This window comes from Lissotriton vulgaris, chromosome 2_1 (assembly GCF_964263255.1).
Source record: "Lissotriton vulgaris chromosome 2_1, aLisVul1.2, whole genome shotgun sequence".
NCBI lineage: Eukaryota > Metazoa > Chordata > Amphibia > Caudata > Salamandridae > Lissotriton > Lissotriton vulgaris.
This window is the reverse complement of record NC_141687.1, coordinates 241018279-241039649: the sequence shown is the minus strand read 5'-3', so window position 1 is coordinate 241039649 and position 21371 is coordinate 241018279.

Here is a 21371-nt window from a genome sequence, read left to right as displayed (position 1 = left end):
ATGTGAAGAAAAGAACATCCTCGCCACCTCCCAATCCGGCTTCAGGTAAAACCAAAGCACCAAAACTACCTTCCTTGCCGCAACAGATGATATCCGCACTCTCCTCGACAGAGGGTAGATTGTGGCCCTCATCCTCCTAGACCTCTCTGCAGAATTCGCCACAGTCTCTCACCGCATCCTAGCCCACAGACTCCATGATGCAGGGATTCAGAACAAGGCCCCAGTCGGGATCCGCTCCTTCATCTCTGGCAGAACGCAGCAGGTTAGACTCCCACCCTTCCACTCGGATCCCACACCAACCACCTGCGGAGTTCCCCAAGGATCCTCCATCAGCCCCATCCTGTTCAATGTCACCATGGCCCCGCTTGCCCCCATCGTCTGATCCTATTAACTCAACAATGTATTCTATGCAGACGACACCCAACTCATCCTCTCCCTATTCAACAAACCCAACATCTCTAAAAACAACACATGAGGGAATGGAAGCAGTCGCAAGGTGGATGAAGAAGAGCTGCCTACAACTGAACACGGACAAAACCAAAGTACTCATCATGGGCCCACACACTGATGACTGGAACGACCCCTGGTTGCCTCCTGTCCTCCGGCCCTCCCCCACGTACCACGCAGGCAACCTCTGAATCATCCTGGATTCTGAACTCAAAATGGACGGCCAAATCAAGGCTGTCGCATCCTCCTGTTTCCACAACCTCCGACTCCTATGAAAGACTTTTAAATGGATCCCCCTCAAACACAGGAAAACCGTCACCCATGCCCTCATTAGCAGCAGATTCAACTACTGTAACGCTCTCTATGCTAAAATAAACAAGAACCTCAACCGCAAACTCCAGAATATCCAGAACGCCTACACCTACTGTGCCAATGCCATATCACCCAACACCTGTGGACACTACAATGGCTCACCATCGAGAAGAGAATCACCTTCAAGCTTCTCACCCACGCTCACAAAGCCCTCCACAACACAGGACCTGCATACTTGAACTACTGCCTCTCTTTCCACGCATCCCAAAGTTCCATCCGCTCAGCCCAACTTTACCTTGCGAAGGTGCCTCGCATAACAAAGATCAGAACAGGAAGTTGCTCCTTCTCCTTCCTCGCCGCCAACGCATGGAACACCTTCCCACTCCACCTCAGACAAATGCCAAAACTCTCCAAGTTCACAAAGGACCTCAAGATTTGGCCCTTCGATGAATCGCCATGAACATTCGGGACATGTGCACCACCCAGCGCCTTGCGACCCTCTCAGGTGAGTAGCTCCGCTCAACAAACCCATGATTGATTTAATTATGTATCTGTGTGTGTGTATATATCTATATTCATTGAAAAAAACAGAGGTTACAGGGATGTTTTAGTTAGGCTGTAGTTTCACTCGTACCAAACCAGCAAAATTCAGCAGTTATAGTTAGCTGAGCTAACTATGACTCCTGCCCCCCGCAATCTACTGCTTATGCCCTCACATATTACATCACTCATGTTATGGTCAGTGACATCACTGATGACATCACCCGGTGACTGAAGGCCTCATTTATGAAAACTATTGCATCGCTGCGTGAAAAGAGGGATGCAATAGTTTTGACTGCACCCACCTTGCGACATGATGGATGCATCGTATTTAATGCACAGTGCTCCATGTTGCAAGGAGTTAGAGACACATTGCAAAAGTGGCACACTCCTGGGGTTTGTCTAAAAACAGACACAACTACCAGCAATGTGTCCTTTCACATGGGGCAAGCCCCATATAAAAGGGCCTGTGTCAGTCTTACGCCTGCTGTGGGGCAGGTGTAAGTTTTTGACGCAGCGACGTCCTAGAAGTGGAGCAGTGAAATCTGATAGATTGCACTGCACCACTTTTACGAGGATTTTGCGGGGGAACTCCCACCCTGCATGCATTATACCTGACGCAGGTATAATGTAGTGCAGGGCTTTACAAAGTGACGCATCTGCTTAGATGCGCCACTTTGTAAATAGGGCGAAATGTGGCAAATTTTTTACGCCGCAGGTGCATCACAAAAAGTGATGCAACAGCGGCATAAAAGTGTTACAAGGCCTCATAAATAAGACGCAGATTGTTCTTAAAAAAAGTGTTGTGTTATATATATATATATATATATATATATATATAGATATATATATATATATATATATGTATATATATATATATATATTACATACTGGCGGTCACCAGTAGGTAGTTATAGTTAGGACCTAGTTTCCATAGGAAATCCGCAACATTCTATTGGGAATAACTTTGGCGCCAGTTGATGAATCTCCACGAATTTCTCAAAGAAGTTGGCCCACTCCGCTCCGCTCCTTCCCTGAAAGTCTAGGGAACATTCGTCAAGCGGGGGCCGAGAAAAAAGGGGGTTCCCTAAACATGTTTTCCCCATGTTCATTTCCATAGGAGGATTAGACACGGCTACAGCCCGAACCGCTGAACGGAATTACACCAAATTTGGGAAAATGGTAGGGTCTGGTACGCAGATCACACTTTTGTTTAAATGGTATAAATCCCTCCAGTAGTTGCTGAGAAAATTTAAGTTTTAATCAATTATATATCTATAAGCGCGCACCGTGCGCGCACCTTGCCGTGCACGAGCTTCATGCTGATTGGCTGCCACTGTCTGTCAACACTCCAAAACAGAAATTGATGGCAGCCATCTTGTGCCTCAGTAGACTGAGGCACAAGAAAGCAGAAAAACAAACGTGTAGAACTCAAAAAGGGGGCAGGGTAGAAGCACCCTGACCCCCCTAGGCCTCCTCAGGGGTTCCCACAAGGACCCCCAAGGCAAAAAAAAATTAATAAAAATGTTGGGCCTTGGGGGCCCCTGAGCAGGCCTAGGGGGTCAGGGTGCTTCTACCCTGCCCCCTTTTTGAGTTCTAAAACTTCTCGAGCACGAGCTGCATGCTCATAGGCTTTCAACACTTCAAACCAAGAAGTGTTGGCAGCCATCTTGTGCTCGGTAGACCGAGGCACAAGAAAGCAGAAAAACAAACATGTAGAACACAAAAAGGGGGCAGGGTAGAAGCACCCTGACCACCTAGGCCTGCTCATGGGGTCCCACAAGGACCCCTAAGGCCAAAAATGTGTTTTCTTTTAAATCCGGTATGTTTATTTAAAAATTACCCCCCAGGGGGACCAAATTGTGGGGGCATAATGATAAAGAAGTATGGGGGGTGCCCAAACCCCCCCCCCACACTGCCCATGGACTTCCGCCCTCCGGGGCAAAGCAACGCAGCCCCCTGGCGCATACTGGAGGCTTCTGGTGGGCTAGTTGCCTTCCAGGGACCACCAGTATGCAAGGGGAATTAGTTCACCCTCTGCAAACATGCCCGGGGGCTGCGTTGCAGAGAGGTGTAAAAGGGGGCATAGCCTCATTACACCTCTCTGCAATGCAGCCCCCTGGTGCATCCTGGAGGTTCCAGGTGGGCAAGTTGGCCCCCAGGGACCCCCAGTATGCAAGGGGAATTAGTTCTTCCTCTGCAAACGTGGCCGGGGGCTGCGTTGCAGAGAGGTGTAAAAAAGGGTGTGGCCTCATTACACCTCTCTGCAGGGTAGCCCCCTGGCGCATACTGGAGGTTCCAGGTGGGCTAGTTGGCCCCCAGGGACAAACAATATAAAAGGGGAATTAGTTTCCCTTCTGCAAACACGCCCGGGGGCTGCGTTGCATAGAGGTGTAAAAAGGGGCATAGCCTCATTACACCTCTCTGCAATGCATCCCCCTGGCGCATACTGAAGGTACCAGGTGGGCTAGTTGGCCCCCAGGGATCCCCAGTATGCAAGGGGAATTAGTTCCCCCTCTGCAAACGCACCCGTGGGCTGCGCTGCTTGAGAGGTGTAAAAAAGGGTGTGGCCTCATTACACCTCTCTGCAATGCAGCCCCCTGGGGAATACTGGAGGTTCCTGGTGGGCTAGTTGGCCCCCAGGGACCCCCAGTATGTAAGGGGAATTAGTTCCCCCTCTGCAAACACGCCAGGGGGCTGCGTTGCAGAGAGGTGTACAAATATTTTTTATCAATTTATATTAAAAATATGTAATGTAATTTAAAAAATAATATATCTAAAAATAAAAAATGTATAATAATGTAGTAAATCAGTATAAAAAATATAACAATTATTACATTAAAAAATTTTCATTTACAAAACCATTGAATTTCAATGAAAAAACCATAGGTTTCAGCCACGTTATAGTTAGGAATTACCATTTAAAAAACCTTTGAAATTCACTTAAAAAAACATAGGTTACAGCCACATTATAGTTAGGAATTAGCATTTAAAAAACCTTGCAAATTCACTGAAAAAACCATAGGTTTCACACCAGTTATAATTAGCTGGTCATTTTTCTCATACAAAACCTATGAAATTCCCCTGTTATAGTTAGTTCAGCTAACTATAACTCGCGCGCCCGCAATGCACTGCTGATGACGTCACATATTACATCACTCATGACATGGTCAGTGACATCACTCATGACATCACTGGTGGCATCTCAAATGACATCCCTGAAGACATCACTGATGACATCATCCTTGTGGCAGACCTCCTCTCCTTTGATACACACGATCAAAAATAGAAAGTAACATTTTCAAAAAAATTGAGATACCAATTCCAGTTAGAACAACCTATTCAGTATTTCAAAAATCTACATACATATCCAGTCATTCACTAACAGTTCTATATAGGCACTCATACATGTACTCACTCATCATATGTACTCATACACCTACACATCTTATTACACACAGATACTCATCTATAGAGTTACTCACACATGCAAATAAACTATCAAACATCCCTTTACTTGCATATACAGCTATACACCCACCACTACACTAATTTCTACAGAATCGTACACAGACTTACTCTCTAAAACAATCACTTATAGAAAAACACATACTTATTTATACAGGAACTCTTACAATCTCTCGCTCTCACATATACTCATTTATATACATCAATACTCACTTATACTAGTTTAAAACATATGTAGTTACTCATAAAGATACTTTTGAGACAGTCATTCACTCACTAACCCACTCACTAACACACCCATACACACACTCATCCACCTATAAAGTCCTGCACACATGCTGTCTTCAAAACACATACGAACAGTGAGTCAGTCCTTCATGCATCTGTGCGCTAAGTAATACTCCCCACCGAACCATACAGACACTCATTCTGATACTTAAAAAAACAACTAATAACCCATGTACACACTCATGTAGCTACTCACCACCCCATGCAGCCACTTATATACAAAGTGAGACACTGACACAGATATTTAAATATTTAAAGATTACTCCCTAATACACCTATTCACTAAGATATACTTAATAAGTAAGTTATACAATCAATGTTACAAAAAAAACATCCATTTAGAAACGTATTTACCTATTCAATCTTCCATCGACCATTAGATATACATATATAAAAAATATGTATTTATTTTTCAGAAAGAGACACATTCACTGGATGATGTCATCAGTGATGTCATCAAGGATGTCATTTGAGATGTCATCAGTGATGTCATGAGTGATATCACTGACCATGTCATGACTGATGTAATATGTGACGTCATCAGCAGTGCATTGCGGGCGCGCGAGTTATAGTTAGCTGAACTAACTATAACAGGGGAATTTCATAGGTTTTGTATGAGTAAAATGACCAGCTAACTATAACTGGTGTGAAACCTATGCTTTTTTCAGTGAATATATATATATATATATATATATACCAGCAGCCCGTCCCGACATCGGGTATGAATTGCTGCCGCCCAGTAGTATATTGTTTTGTAGGATTTCGTTTTGATAGCATTTCTTATCTGTGACAGGCCTGTGAAACGCTCCGATTCACAGTGCACTGCTGATGCACTTAAGAGTGCGCATTCAGTAGTGTTTATGAACTCGAGTTTTTCTACTTTATTTTTCCTTGCAATATTATATAGCGCGAACTCGACAACATGGCATGAGCACAATTTACATTACAGAAGAACACATTCATTTGTGGTAGGCACGGGGAGACAAAGTGATTTGCCTGGAATCACAGGATGTTGACCTGATGCCGAGATTCGAACGTACCTCCCCAGCTCTAAAGTTCGCAATTCTAGAACTTGTGGCGGGAGGTGTGTCTACAAGTGTATGCCGGTGCTGGCCATCAATGAGAGAGACCTGTGCATTTTTCAAATGGGTGGTGAAAAAATATGAGTATGTTGCTGGAGATGTAGGCCGCCGTGCCACCAATGTACTTACCGGGGGAGGGTAAACATCCATTATTCCGCAACTTTCTTTCCGCATACCATCACTCCGCATACTTTCATTACGAAAGTACAATGACTCCGCAATGCCATTATAACGCATGGCATTACATTTTATATGCTTTTACCACGCATACATTTACAACGAAATTCGTTGTAAATGCATGAATGGCAAAAGCATGTTTTTTTTAATGTTTGGATAAGGTAAGTATGGGTATAGGGGTATATGTTTTGGGGTACTGAGGTATATGTTTTGGGGTATTTGGGTATTTTAAGGGTTCAGATATAGTTTTGGGTTATGGGGTACAGGTGTAGTTTTAGGGTTTAGGGACAGGTGTGGGTTTTGGGGTACAGGGGTATTTTTAGGGTTCAGGGCTAGGTTTGGGTTTTGGGGTATAGTGTTTTTAGGGTTCAGGGGTAGGTTGGGGTTTTGGGGTACAGAGGTATTTTAAGGGTTCATGCCTAGGTTTGGGTTTTGGGGTACAGGGGTATTTTTAGGGTTTAGGGCTAGGTTTGTGTTTTGGGGTACAGGGGTATTTTAGGGTTCAGGGGTAGGTTTGGGTTTTGGGGTACAGGATTATTTTTAGGGTTCAGGGCTAGGTTTGGGTTTTGGGGTACAGGGTATTTTTAGGGTTCAGTGGTAGGTTTGGGTTTTGAGGTACAGGGGTATTTATAGGGTTCAGGGCTAGGTTTGGGTTTGGGGGTACAGGGGTATTTTTAGGGTTTAGGGATAGGTTTGGGTTTTGGGGTACAGGGTACAATTATAGGGTTAAGACGGGTTAGATTTTAAGGGTGTTGGGGTATTTTAAGGAGTAAGGGTGGGTTATGATTATGGGGTGCACGGGTATTTAAAGTGAGCATGGTGGGATTAGCACACGATATGAGACATGGCATGAAGGGCGGAACGTACCACACGCCCCCAGCGTTTGTCACGCCCACAGCACAAGCCCACAATACAACGCAGACACGCCCACAAGGGACTACTTTGCTGGCACAGTTCTTTTACCTTTTAAATGTATATGGTGGGCGTCTACATAGCCTATGCCCTTCTGCTGCAACTGCCCTTTCCAACGCTGTATTGGGTGTTGTGATTGGTGCTGTGGTTCCTGAGATTACCCGCCTCAAAGGTTTGGCCCCTCTCTTCATTATATTAATATGGATATATATCATAGGTGAATCAGTGGGTAGATGATTCAGTAGGTGCGTGACTGACTGTATATGTGAGTGATTAGATGTCTCAGTGAATATATGGGTGAGTGACTTGTGTGAATGTCTGTATCAATCTTTCTGTTGGTGGCTGTATGAGTGGGTACGTGAGTGGCTGTATTGGTGAGTGATTGGTTGTCTGAGTACCTGTATGGTTGTTTGAGTGTCTGTGTGGGTGGAAGAGGGGGTGCGTGACTGCCTGTATGGATGAGTGAGGGGGTGATACAATGGCTGTATGGGTTACTAAGTGCATGTGTGAAGGGCTTTATGGGTGAGTGAGTGTGTAAGACTGTGTGGGTGAGTAAGTGAATGTGTCATTGGTATATGGGTGAGTGACTGGGTATGTGAAAGGCAGAATAGGTGAGTGATGGGGTATATGAGTGACTGTATGGATGAGTGAGTGAATGTGAGAGTTGCTGTATTGGTGAGTTTGTGCTTGTGTCAGTGACTGTATAGGTGAGTGAGTACATGTGTGTGTAATTGAGTGGCTGTGTGTGTATCTGTATGGTTTAGTAAGAACTTGTATGATTGTATGAGAGACTAAGTGTGTTAGTAGCTCTATTGGTGACTGACTCAGTGTATGAGTGCTGAATGGGTGTATGAGTGTATATGTCAGAGGTTGTTTTAGTGACTGAGTGGCTGTATGCGTGAGTGAATGGATGTGTGTGTGTAGATCTATGAATCAGGGAGTGGGTGTGTAAGTACTGGTATGGGTCTGTGCATGGGTTTGTGAATGGTTGTGTGGGAGTGGGTGTATGAAAGGTTCTATGGGGTGTGAGTAGGTGCATCAGTGTATGATGTCATCAGTGATGTCATCACTGATCTAATTTGAGATGTCATCAGTAATGTCACTGACCATGTCATGAGTGATGTAATATGTGAGGTCATAAGCAGTGCATTGTGGGGGCGAAAGTAATAGTTTTTTCAATAAGTTTCTAAAGTTTTTTTATTCCATTTCAGAACTATAATGTCTCTGTAACGTTTGGTGTTTTCAGTGAACTTCTAAGGTTTTTTAAATGCTAATTCCTAACTATAACATCCATGTAATCTTTGTTTTTATCAGTGAATTCCAATGTTTTTTTTAAGTAGTAGTCGCATTTGCAGAGTGGTGGAAAACAGGGGCTGGACTTCCAACCAGCTCTCAGGAATCCCACTGTGTAGGACTTACAGGAGGTACCAGGAGGGCTTCTTGGCCCCCAAGGTACTTCAGGAGTAAAGAGGACTCCATCCCCCAACCAGTACTGTGCCAGACGGTGTGTTTGCAGAGCGTTGGAGAAAAGGGGCATGGCCACCGAAGACCTCTTACCATTCCCGCTGTGTGTGACTTTCTGGAGGTAACAAGAGGGGTAGTTGGTCACCAAGGACGTCCTTCGGGGCCAACTACCCCTCCTGTTACCTCCAGTAATTCCCACACAGCAGGATTGCTGAGAAGTTGTCAGAGGCCACGCCCCCTTTCTCCACCACTCTGCAAATGCGCCTCCTAGTGCACTACTAGTAGGGGGATGAAGTCTCCTTGGCTATTGAGGGTCTTTGGGAGCTAACTATCAACCAGTTACCTTCAGTAAGTCCCACACAGTGGGTTCGCCAAGGGGTTTTCTGTGGCCACAACCTGTTTCTCCCACACAGCAGGATTGCTGAGAAGTTGTTAGAGGCCACGCCCCCTTTCTCCACCACTCTGCAAATGCGCCTCCTAGTGCACTACTAGTTGGGGGGTGAAGTCCCTTGGCTCTTGAGGGTCCTAGGAGCCAACTGCACCTCCAATTACCTCCAGTAAGACCCACACAGCTAGATTGTTGAGAGGTCGTTGAGAGGTCATCAGAGGATATGCCCCCATGGCTCCAGGAGGGGGCCCGCGCAGCCCTTCTTCTATCTTCTCTTTAACCCCTGGGAAGTGATGATCCCCGGGTTCTGGGTCTGCGAAGGACCCCCTGCATTATTTTTCTATATTTGCTCCGGGGAGGTGGCAGTCCCCGGGCTGTATTAAATGAAAGTCCTGGAGAAGTGGTGAGAAGTGGTGAGTCCCCCTCCTTGATAGCATATTCTTACCCTGCCCCCTTCTCTTCTTTAACTATTTTTGTGGGACTTAGCTTCAAGCCAAGTCCCAAGATGGCTGCCAACACTTCCTTGTTGAAGTGATGGCAGCCAATTACATTTTAGAATGCGTGAATCCACTGCAAGGACTAGCGTCCCCAGATATTTATATTTTTTAAACTTAAATATATTTGAAACTACTGACCGGATTTACACCAAATCACAAAAAGCATGCTTTCTGGACAAACATCTAGCTTTCTGCCAAATTGGTGTAATTCCGTTCAGCGGTTCGGACTGTAGTTGTGTTAAAAAACCTGAATGCCTGCAGCTGAATATTCTCAGACACTCCTTTTTTTGGGTCCTGCTCTTGCCAAACTTCACTGACTCCCAAATATAAAGAGAGTATCCTTTAAAGCTCTCTGATTTTATCACACGATCCTGAACAGCAAAGGCCCCGCTATCTACATGCCTTGATCAAGCCCTACAAACCTAGCAGGTGTCTCAGATCTGCTGAAGCTGTGCTCTCGGTAGACCCATGAGCAAAAAGAGCACGGATGGGTGGTCGCTCCTTCAGGTCATTGGCCCGATATCCTTCTGTTGGATCTAAGACAGGAACGTTCAGAACTGATCTTTCGAAAAAAACGTAAGACTTGGTTCTTCAAACAAGTCTAATTAGCCATTATATCACTCCAGGACCTTTTGAGGATGGCTTCTAGTGCGGAAACACACATTTCTATATTATTATTATTATTCTTTTTTCATCTCCTTGTTTGTTTCCATTGCTATGGTGCTCACTATGGGCCCTTATCATAGAAGGGAAGAGGAATTAACGTCCATTCAGTTCCCCTGAATAGGTACCTTAATAATCACAAAAGAGAATGGACACTTGTATCTACAATAACCAATGGCTATTTCTTGACAACCCTCATAGACGCTGTGATTTTGTTGTTGCGGTGTATCTTTTATCCGCCCCTTCTCTAGCGTCATGGCATAGTCATCGGGTTGTCAAGTAACGTGCTATATGCCTGCCTCACCCGAGGCAACCTCTGGTAAGTGTAGAAGTGTCCAGAGATAGTTAGAACTGGTCCAGAGGGATTAATGTGCAGTGCCAATAAGTGGGTATAAAAACAGTGTTGCACCAGAAACCAAAATTTATTATAAGAAGATGCACACTGTGAATTAAAACAAGGGGGAATAGTGATATATTCGGTAATCGAGTTACAGGATTACCATATAACTCTATCAGTAGGTCAACATGTTTCAGCTCTATTGGGCCCGCAAGGGTCTGTAGAGCTTTCGTCAGGACAAAAACAGAAACTTGATACTCACACAATTAGTGTAGTTTTTAATGGGGGGTATGAGATTCTCATACTGAGATTCCTTGGTTGCCGGTTAATCTCTCTACATCAGGCGGCCAAGAAATTCGCATTACACGTGGCGTTTGCCTCGTGTTGCCGAGCAATTACTGCTAGTGCTGACTCTGCCCCTGGGAAAGTATGGGCCCCCTTGTGCTGCCGGAACGTCACTTTTTGTGACTCTCCTTGGCGCCCAAACCTGCTACATATTTACAATGCAGCACTAAGCCACTTTTTTTGCCTTAATGCCATGCCGCCTCGTAAATATCGTTCTCTTTAACGCAGTGGGTGTTGCTGGGGGCATTTCCAACAACATCCATGGCTTTTTGACACTGCCCCAGATTTCTGAGAAATCGTAAATCTGAGGCAGTGCCAAAAACGTACGCCTCATCAGGGGAGACATAAGGGAGGCATAACAAAGAGAACTATCTTTATTTTTCCTTGTTTTCCATTTTCTATGTGTGCTAGAAAGAGGAAAAAGCCTTGTGATTACTTTTGTGCAGGAAGGTTTTCCTTTGTGCGCAAAAAATAATCATCCCCACAAAGCACGCACCCTTGCACCATGGCGCATAGGTGCCTGCATTGGCGCACGGTAGGGGAAAAGGACAGAAATGTGCCCTATCTGACAGATAGGTGCATTACTGCCCTTTTCTTTTGCCGTAGGGCAGCGCAGCAGGTAGGCCTGCAGGGCTGCCCTATGGCAAAACCTCATAAATGAGGCCCTATGGGTGTGAGATGTCGCAGCATTAGCCTTTTATATTTTTCCTTGTCATGGTGGTGTTCTTCTGTCCCTCTGTTGGTTTCTGTGCGATTCTGTTGCAATTCCTATTAGTGGCCTGCCTATAGTTTGTGATGTATGTCAAGCATGGGTTTGTGGAGCTTTATGTCCGGTTGTCCAGTAGTACTACTATAGTAGAACTAAGGCCACTTTGGAAAATTGGGCCTGATTTACACTTTTGTAGGTGTGTTGGTAATTTTCATGGGACACCCTGTGTTCCTCTGTTTTTCCCCTTACTACACCCATTAAAAAGACGATATTTCACATTTTGGGTATGCGTTCACACCAAGGGCCCGATGTAGGTAATCCCAGATTACCGATTCTTAAATACCAAATCATACCAATTCGGTATTTAAGAACAGGCAAATGGGATGTAGGTATTTTTACCGAAAAAATTACCGAATCGGTAAGTTTCGGTAATTACCGAATCGGTAAATACCGATTCGGTAATTGCCATTCATTCCTATGGGCCTGGAGGCCCATAGGAATGAATGCCAATTACCGATCGGTATTTACCGATTCGGTAAAAGGGGGAAACATTGAATGGTGGCAGGGTGTCACTTTGACACCCTGTTGCACCCCTCAATTGTGTATGGGTGCACATGTTGCATACATAATGTCTGCAACATGGCACTGATAGAAAAGCAAAAAAATGCTTTTCCAAGGTTTTCATTATTTACCACCAACTTGTAGTTGGTGGTAAATAACGAATCCTAAAAGGGGGGAAGCACTCATTTGAGTGCTCCCTACATAGCAAAATCGCTAATTTACCGAATCGGTATTTTAAGGAATCGGTAATTTACCGATACCTTAAAATACCGATTTGGTAAATTACCGAATCAGTAAAATGCCCACCTACATCTCATTTTCCAAATACCGGTCGGTAACGGCCGAAATTACCGAATTTCGGCCGTTACCGACAGGTATTTGCCTACCTACTTTGGGTCCCAAATTTCCATCTTGGTAGTATGTTCCGCCTGTGGAATATAGGTGCATGGCTAGATAGTCCAAACACGGTATATAGGTTATTACCATATGTACATTTCCAAATGGATCTGCATACAATCTACGTATGTTGCCGTACATCTCCACGCCATAGGAAACAGCTTTCGTTATAAATGACCCCGCGTCACATCTCATGGCCCCCGTGCATAATCAATGCTCCTTCTCGCCCTGGCTGGGTGCACGCTCGACACCGAGCTACAACAAGGGTGGGTTACCGAGGTCTGGCGCCTGAAATGCACAAAAACTTGTAAAGCTGAACATTCTAAGCCCGCTTTTCCCGTAGTATGGAAGGTGGCCCCTGCTGCCTGGCGCCATCTGCACTTTCTTTTCGGAGTTTACAGCAGCGATGACGTGAGCCCATCTCATCTTGAACACGAAGCGTCTATTTTAGGCAATGCGGTGTCAGGATGATTGGCAGTCCACCTCCTCAGCACCCGCTGCCGGGGCTTCCTGCAGAGGACCAGGCCTCCTAGAGCGTGTTATCGTGTGGCGTTATCCCCTGACCTTTGACCTATCTAGTGCCTCGAGTTACACGGGGGAACATGGTACTAACTATAGCTCCTTCTCAGAAACAAACCTGCCCCGTTGTCCTAACCACACTTAGACGTTCCGAAAAAGAGCAAAGCTTTCTATAAAGAAGAAGGCATTCAGTCCCCACTCTAACCAGTTCACTACCAGGCGCGTCTACTTTAGCATCTTGTTACCTGGACTTTCAATTCCTCACGCTGTCTGTTCCTCCTAACACTGTCCATGTGACATGAACTTACCTAAACTGTCCATTTTTTTATTAGCAAAGCCTTTCACTTTGACCACTTGGCAATGACTTTCTGAGAAATATAGATCATGTGGCTTAATTGTGGGAAGTGGCTTCAGAGGTCTAACAATTTCCTGGGGCATCATTAAAAGTGAGCAATGTCTTCACTGGGGCATTATGCAAATTTGCAGTGTTGTTACTTGGGGCCAGATGTACAAATAATGTTTCCGGTCAAAAACAGCTCTAGTCGTAGAATTCGCAGAATCAGCTGTTTGCAACTGGAAAACTGCTTTTTCAAATGCACGAAATGCAAATTGTGCGAATCCCAGGCCAGATGCATTAAGAATGTTTGCTTTCGCAAATGGCCCAATATGCAGAATTGGGTCCTTTGCGACCGCAAAAATGCCTTTTCTGATGTACAAAGCCCAAATTGTGATTCGGTAACTTGTTACAGAATTGCAGTTTGGTTTTCGGTATTTTAAAAGAGAGTTTTGAGGGTTTCCCTTCCAAATACCAAATCGTAGTGTCATGTACAAATGTTCTGTGACTGAAATGCGATTGCAAAACAATCGCAATTTACTGCCAACTCAAAGTTGGTGTAAACCCATTCGCAAATAGGAAGAGTTCCCCAAGGGACCTCTTCCCCTTTAAGAATGGTTGAGAAATATTTCTTAAAAAATGAATCTTCAAAGTTTCACTTTTTAGTTTTTAAACACAACCCGTTTTCCTTTAAGGAAAATGGTATTCGTTTAAAAAAAGATTGCTTTATTTGAAGGCAATCACAGACATGCTGGCCTGCTGACCCCAGCCACCATCTGTGTGATTGCAGCGGTTCTCAGTGGGTCACAAATTGCAACCTACCTCATTAATATTCATGAGGTCGGTCTATTTGCGACCCACTATGAAAAGCAAAAGAATTTCATACATTAGGAATCTCCTAATTGCGATTCGCAAAAAATCTCCTTATTGCGGTTTGCAAAAAATCGCATCAGGTAATTGCTATTCCTATTTTCGTACAAATGGCGGCACAATTTGCAATTGTGATTTGGTATTTGGAAGGGGCGTGTTTTGAGCATCCCATCCAAATACTGAATCGGTATGGTATGTATTACTGTTTTGCAACCAAATTCCAGTCTCAAAACAATAATATTTGTGAGACGATTTTAAAAGTGGTGGTAACCTAAATGCAAATGGGACGGGGTCCCCTAAGCACCCCTTTCCCTTTGAGTACGTTAAAAAACACGTTTTAATTATAAAAACAGACAGTGGTCCCACGGTCACTGCCTACTCAAAATATGAAACTTCATAGTTTTATTTTTATTCTTTTTAAACACATCCCATTTTCCTTGAAGGAAAACAGCTGCATCTAAAAAAATGCTTTATTAAAAAGTGATCACAGGCATGGTGATCTGTTGACCTTCAGGCCACCATCTCTATGATGGCTGGGATTGCCAATGGGACTCAAATTGCGACTTACCTCATTAATATTCAGGAGGTAGGTTGATTTACGACCTACTAGGAATCGATATTTGGGAGAAAAAAATATTAATTTATTAGGAATACTGATTTCCTAATTGCGATTCAGAGAATATCATAATTAGGAAATCGCTATTCCTAATGTCTGTACATCTGGCCCTGTGTTTTTGTAAACATTTTGCTTTGGGGTTATTAGGGAATAGTAGAAACTGGGCAGTGTGCTAAATGAAATATAATGAGAACTGTAAAATGTACTTACTGGTTGGGGGGCCATTACTTGTCAGCCTCTGCCAGTTCCTGTGTTGTCTCCAAGGGCATCTTAACTTTTACAATCCAATAGGATAACAGTTCAATCAAAGACTACTGCACGTGGTCCTACTCATACGGCTTATTAAATCAGCATAAAATAAATAATACCCAATAAAATCAATGTCCGGCCAGTGCTAGTTCTTCAAACAAGTCTAGCGCTTTTATGAACCGGCAATTAATAAGTATGGTTAAAAGGCTGGTACGTCGTGAAAACTAGAAGGGAATAGTAACTTCTTGAGATGAGATGTGAGGCAAAAAATATTTTTCTTGTTTACACTTGAGGTGCTTCATTTTCTGTAACATTCACCCTGTGACCAGTGGTATCATGTGGAGCAGAACATGGGTACACTTGGAGCACTTTAGGATTTGTTGGTTTTGCTGTAGTGTTCATTATTAACATCTCAGTCGTTGCGGAAAAAGTTCCAGACCAAATAAATACAACGGGCCTTGTTATATATGTCTAAACCTTTGTTTCTATTTTCTTTAATTCTGTGATGAAGGCCCAGCTGGTGACTTCTCAATTGAAACATATAAAATATTTTCTTCATCCAAAACGGCCATTACCCAAAACAACAAAAGTCTTAATCAATCAATCAATCAATCAAAAACATTTGTAGAGCGCGCTACTCACCCGTAGGGGTTTCAAGGCGCTGGGGGAGTGCCGCTACTGCTCGAAGAGCCAGGTCTTGAGGTATTTCCTGAATTTGAGGTGGTCCTGAGTCAGTCGTAGGTGGGCGGGGAGGGAGTTCCACGCCTTGGCCGCCAGGTAGGAGAATGATCTTCCTCTGGCGGTGGTTCTGCGGATCCGTGGGACGGTGGCGAGGGCGAGGCTGGCGGAGCGGAGTTTGCGTGTTGGAGTGTAGAACGTGAGGCGGTTGTTGAGGTATTCGGGACCTATGTCATGGAGCGCTTTGTGTGCATTTTATGTTGTTTTTTGTGTTTGTTGGACACGTTTTTTCTGCTATAGACAAAGTGACCAGCGATGCTGAGAACAGTGGGTTGACCTGGTGAGTACCTGCTAGCTCTACCCTGGGTGGTTCGCCCGTGAGGGGTCGTTTTGTCTTTCTCACATTTTTTCCACATTCTTTTCACGCACACACTAATTCTGTGGTGTTAATCGTCTATTTAGACGTACTTCTGCTTGACTGTAATTAATTGATTAGCAAGTGTTGTCCCCTCTCGAGAGACTGTCAGTGGAATGGAAACAATTTTAGATAAAGAAATTTGTTAAGGTAATTTATGTATAGCAATTAACCATGAGTAAATAACAGGTTTGTTTTGCAAAAACATTTAAAGTTTTGTGATATATATACACCACGTATGATACAACGATAAGCGTTCTTCACACGGTTAACATATACTTTTTGCCTTGTGGGCGGGTATTGTTGATTTATGTGATTAATGAGTGGAGGGCTACCCGTTCCCAAAATAACCCTCTGGGCTCCTTATTGATAGATAATGCGTAGGTGAGGAGTCTGAACGTGATCCTTTTGTTGACGGGGAGCCAGTGCAGGTCTCTCAGGTGGGCTGATATGTGGCTGTGGCGGGGGATGTCGAGGATGAGTCGTGAGTCTGTATACGTTGGAGTCTTTTCTGAAGTTTGACTGTGGTTCCTGCATATAGGGCGTTTCCGTAGTCTAGTCGGCTGGTGACGAGGGCCTGGGTGACCATCTTTCTAGTTCCGGTAGGGATCCACCGGAATATCTTGCGGAGCATGCGCAGGGTGTTGAAGCATGAGGATGAGATGGTGTTGACTTGCTTGGTCATCGTGAGAGAGGAGTCCAGGATGAATCCCAGGTTGCGTGCATGGTGGGTGTCGGTGCGGTGCCCAGTGCTGTGGGCCACCAGGAGTCATCCCAAGCGGATGGGGATGGTCCGAGGAGGAGGACCTCTGTCTTGTCTGAGTTCAGTTTCAGACGGCTGAGTTTCATCTATTCAGCGACGTTTTTCATTCCTTTCTGAAGGTTGAGTTTGGCGGTGGCTGGGTCTTTGGTGAGGGAGAGTATGAGCTGGGTGTCGTCGGCGTATGAGATGATGTTGAGGTTGTGTTTGCGTGCGATGGTGGCGAGGGGGCTCATGTAGATATTGAAGAGGGTTGGGCTGAGTGATGAGCCTTGGGGTACGCCGCAGATGATCTCAGTGGCCGCCGAGTGGAAGGGAGGGAGGCCGTGTTACATTCTGCTTTTCCTCCCTCTTTGTCCTTTCTTAGTGTTGGTGTCTGCTAGTCTATGTCATGTCTCTGTGATGTCATCCAGGATTCTACCTGTTGCTGTTCAAGGGATTTATTAGTTACCTGGAGGCTGAGCAGGAGGTTATCTGCTCCGTGTGGGGTTACAATTTCATCTACTTATCTTTATTATTAACTTAACCTGGAAGTAAGCTACAATAAATCAAACCTATTTTTATATACTGGATTTTGGACTTTTAATTGTTACAGGCGGACTCTCTGGGTTCTGTCAGAGAGGTACGAGGTGATCCAGTCCAGGGCTTTACCTTGGATCCCGGCGTTGTGGAGGCGGCATATTAGGGTGCGATGGCAGACTGTATCCAAGGCGGCTAATAGGTCTAGGAGGATGAGGGCAGTTGTTTCCCCGTTGTCAAGTAGGGTCCCGATGTCGTCGGTGGCTGCGATGAGGGTGGTCTCGGTGCTGTGGTTGGCTCGAAATCCAGACTGGGATGGGTCGAGGGATCCATTGGCCTTGAGGAATGCGGTCAGCTGTTTATTGACGATCTTCTCAATAACTTTTGCAGGGAAGGGAAGAAGAGAGATGGGGCGGAAGTTTTTGAGTTTTTTAGGGTCCGCTGTGGGTTTCTTCAGTAGGGTTGATCTCTGCGTGCCTCCAGGTCTCTGGGAAGGTGGCAGACGTTTATGACATTCCGTAGGTGGGGAGCGATGATGGTGTCGGCTTTGTTAAAGATGTGTTGAGGGCATGGGTTGGAGGGAGAGCCGGAGTGGATGGTGTTCATAGCATGGGTGGTGTCTTCGGTGCTGAGGGTGGTTGTAGGGGGCGTTGGTTCAGTGGCTGGGGGTGGAGTCTGGGTGCCGAAGCTGTCGTGGATAATGGCGATCTTGCGGTGAAAGAACGTGGCGAGGGAGTTGCAGAGGTCTTGCGATGGTGTGATGTTGTTGCTGCTGGTGCTGGGATTGGAGAGCTCTTTTAAGATGCTGAAGAGTTCATTGCTGTTGTGTGTGTTGTTGTCCAGCCATTCTTTGAACAATGTCTTTTTGGTGGTGCAGATCAGCTGGTGATGTTTGCGGGTGCCGTTCTTGAGGGCTGTCATGTTTTCTGTCGTCTGTTGGTGGCGCCAGGTTTTCTCAAGGGTTTGGCAGGATTTCTTTGATTCTTTGTGGTCGTTGGTGGTGCAAGGGCGTCGGCGCATTGCGGGCTGCGTTGTTGGTGTCAGTAGTGTTGATTGGTGGGTTCTGGCTCAGTGATGTGGTAAGCTGGTCTGCGGTGACTTTGCTCCAGCATCTACGTGGGATCTGTTGCGGGCGGTGGTGGGATGTGGTCTTCTTAAAGAAGAAGTGGATGCAGCTGTGGTCGGTCCAGTGTAGTCCGGTGGAGTGGCTAAAGGCAACATGGCTGCTGGCGGAGAAGATGGGGTCGAGCATGTGGCCGGCGTAGTGGGTTGGAGGTGTTCACCAGTTGATTGAGTCCGAGGTTGGCGAGGTTGTCGAGCAGGGTGGTGGTGTTGTGTCATTGTTGTTCTCCAGGTGGAAGTTCAGGTCCCCTAGGAGGCTGTAGTCTGATGAGGCGAGGGCATTTGGGCTGATGAAGTCGGCGATGGCTTCACTGAATTGTGTGCGTGGGCCCGGGGGTCTGTAGATGAGGGTTCCTCTGAGGGTGGTCTTGGGGTTGGTGTGGATCTGGAAGTGTAGGTGTTCGGCGGTGGTGAACGCATCTTCGGAGTTGGTCATGACGCCGATGGTGTTCCTGTAGATGATGGCGATTCCTCCTCATGTTTGGTTGACGCGGTCCTTTCGGGTGATCTTGTAGCTGTCTGGGATGGCTATGGCGATGTCGGGGGCTGAGGAGGCGTTCATCCAGGTTTCTGTGAGGAAGGCGACCTCTGGTGCTGTTGTGTCGAGGAAGTCCCAGAGTTCGACGGCGTGCTTGTGGACGGAGCGGGTGTTGAGCAGGATGCACTTGATGTGGTTGTTGTTCTTGCCTGGTCCGGGTGGTGGGGTGCAGGTTCGGACGCAGGTATATTTGCAGGTTTGGCAGGAGAAGGGTCCGTGGGTGCGCTTTGGAGTGGCTTGGTAGCAGGCGGATGGTTGGCTGGTGTTGAGTGCGTGGAGGGTGGTGGGGTCGTACTTCTGTCGGGTTTCTTGGTTTCGGCTGGTCCAGGGGTTCTGGCGCTGGGCGCGGACGGGTGCAGACGGGCTTGCCTTTGGCACGCCTTCGGCCGCCCGCTGTGCGCGTCCATTGCGTGGCCTCCATATGAGGGGCTGAGGGAGGGAGGAGCAGCTGGGAGGCGGGAGCGGGACGGCGAATGGGGCACCAGGGGGGCTGTGCCACAGGGGAGGCAGCGGCGGGAAGCGCGAGGGAGGGGAGCAGGAGGGGGGTGGTACAGAAGGAAAACAGGGGGCCTGGGGGAGAGGGCACAAGGGCACGAGAGGGTGGCAAAGAAAACATCAACAGAACAGCAAAACAATTGCAGAACAAAACAACAGAACGGAAGTCACAGAGCAAAACAATCGAGAAACCGAGGAGAACAGCACAAGTCTGACTCAGGCAGCGATCCTGGTCACAGCGGGTGGCGGCAGCAGGACAGCAGCACAGGAGGACCGTGTGGCGGCTGAGGGGGCCGACCTACCTGCTGGCAGGGTCAGGGGTTGTGAAATCGTAATATTAACTAAGTAAAGCCGGTGATGACGTTTTTTGGTGCTAAGAGACTTAAAGTTACTCTGGTGACTAGTGCACAGTGAGCGTCCTGCAAAGCTAGAAACTAGGTAAGACGCAACTGCTCAAGCATTTGTGCTACAAGGGAACATGGCGGATGGCTAGTCCGACCGTGAGCACTGTCGCGTCTCCTCCGGATGCATGCTGCTGAATTCCTGAGCCTTTCCTGAAGGGAACCTTTTGCACCTTCCACTCCCCTGCATTCCTGCAGTACCGCTCTCGCTGTCCCGGTCCCCCATGGCACCGTGGCCCCACGGTCCCATTCCTTACCGGCATCTCGAGCGTTCTTCTCTCTGACCGGTGGAGGGGCGCAGCGTCTTCTCGCAGCCTGGGAGGCTTCGCTCCAGAGCATCTTTACTTTCTTGGTCCTCGAGAGTTCGGGAGTGTGGCGGAGCTGGCTGGTAGACGCAGCTTAGCCCGTGCACTGCCAGGGGTGTTTGCTCCATGCAGCAGATAGCGTTCGCCTGAATAGGCGCGCCGCTTCCAGGAGATCCTTCCGGGGCACTCCAGGCAGAATTCGTCCCTGCTGGGTGCCCTGCTCCAAAAGTTTCATTACTGGAGGTTCCGAAGGGGCTGAACTGTCTGGAAGATTGTTGCTGCACTAGCGTTGCAGTGGCCCCCCTCAGCTTCCACCTGCCTCTTCAGCCCTTTCTTTGCCATCAGTCCTTTATTTGCCGATGAACGCTCTGATAGCAGGGAACCAGGCACTGTTCTCCCTTCTAAACAAACACCACGAAGAAAAGGAAAAGCAAAATCTACTAAACTAGATCCTGCGCAGGATGAGCAAGCAAGACGGGGGTGGGGGAAGCATCTGATGTGCATATGTTCTCTGAGACTGGTGATTTTACTATTTCACTCCCACAGAGAGTTTAGTTTGTGAAAAGGGAGTAGAGGTCCCTAGTAGATATGCTTTACGAAATAAAAAATGTAGTATTTCGGGCACTCTTGTAAACTCTACTATGATTCCACATGCCCCTATTTTTTGGGAAACTCTGATTGAAAAGCCCTGTAGGAAAAAGGGAAAATTCATCTCTTAACCCTCAGAATTATTCTTCAATACCCTCAGTACACAACAAAAAGAAGCACACCAAGTTAGGATAACTGCGCCCCTTAGATCCTTTTTTAAGGTACACGCAAAAGTCCAACAGGCTGGGTCAACCTCCCTGGAGACGATGGAGTCTTATGAGAACAAGGGGGTTTCAGCCGAGGCTTCTGGGGTAAGCATGGATCCTAATAGCGCTAATAACTTAGCTGAAGGGGCGGTGCATTTGAATATTGCTAC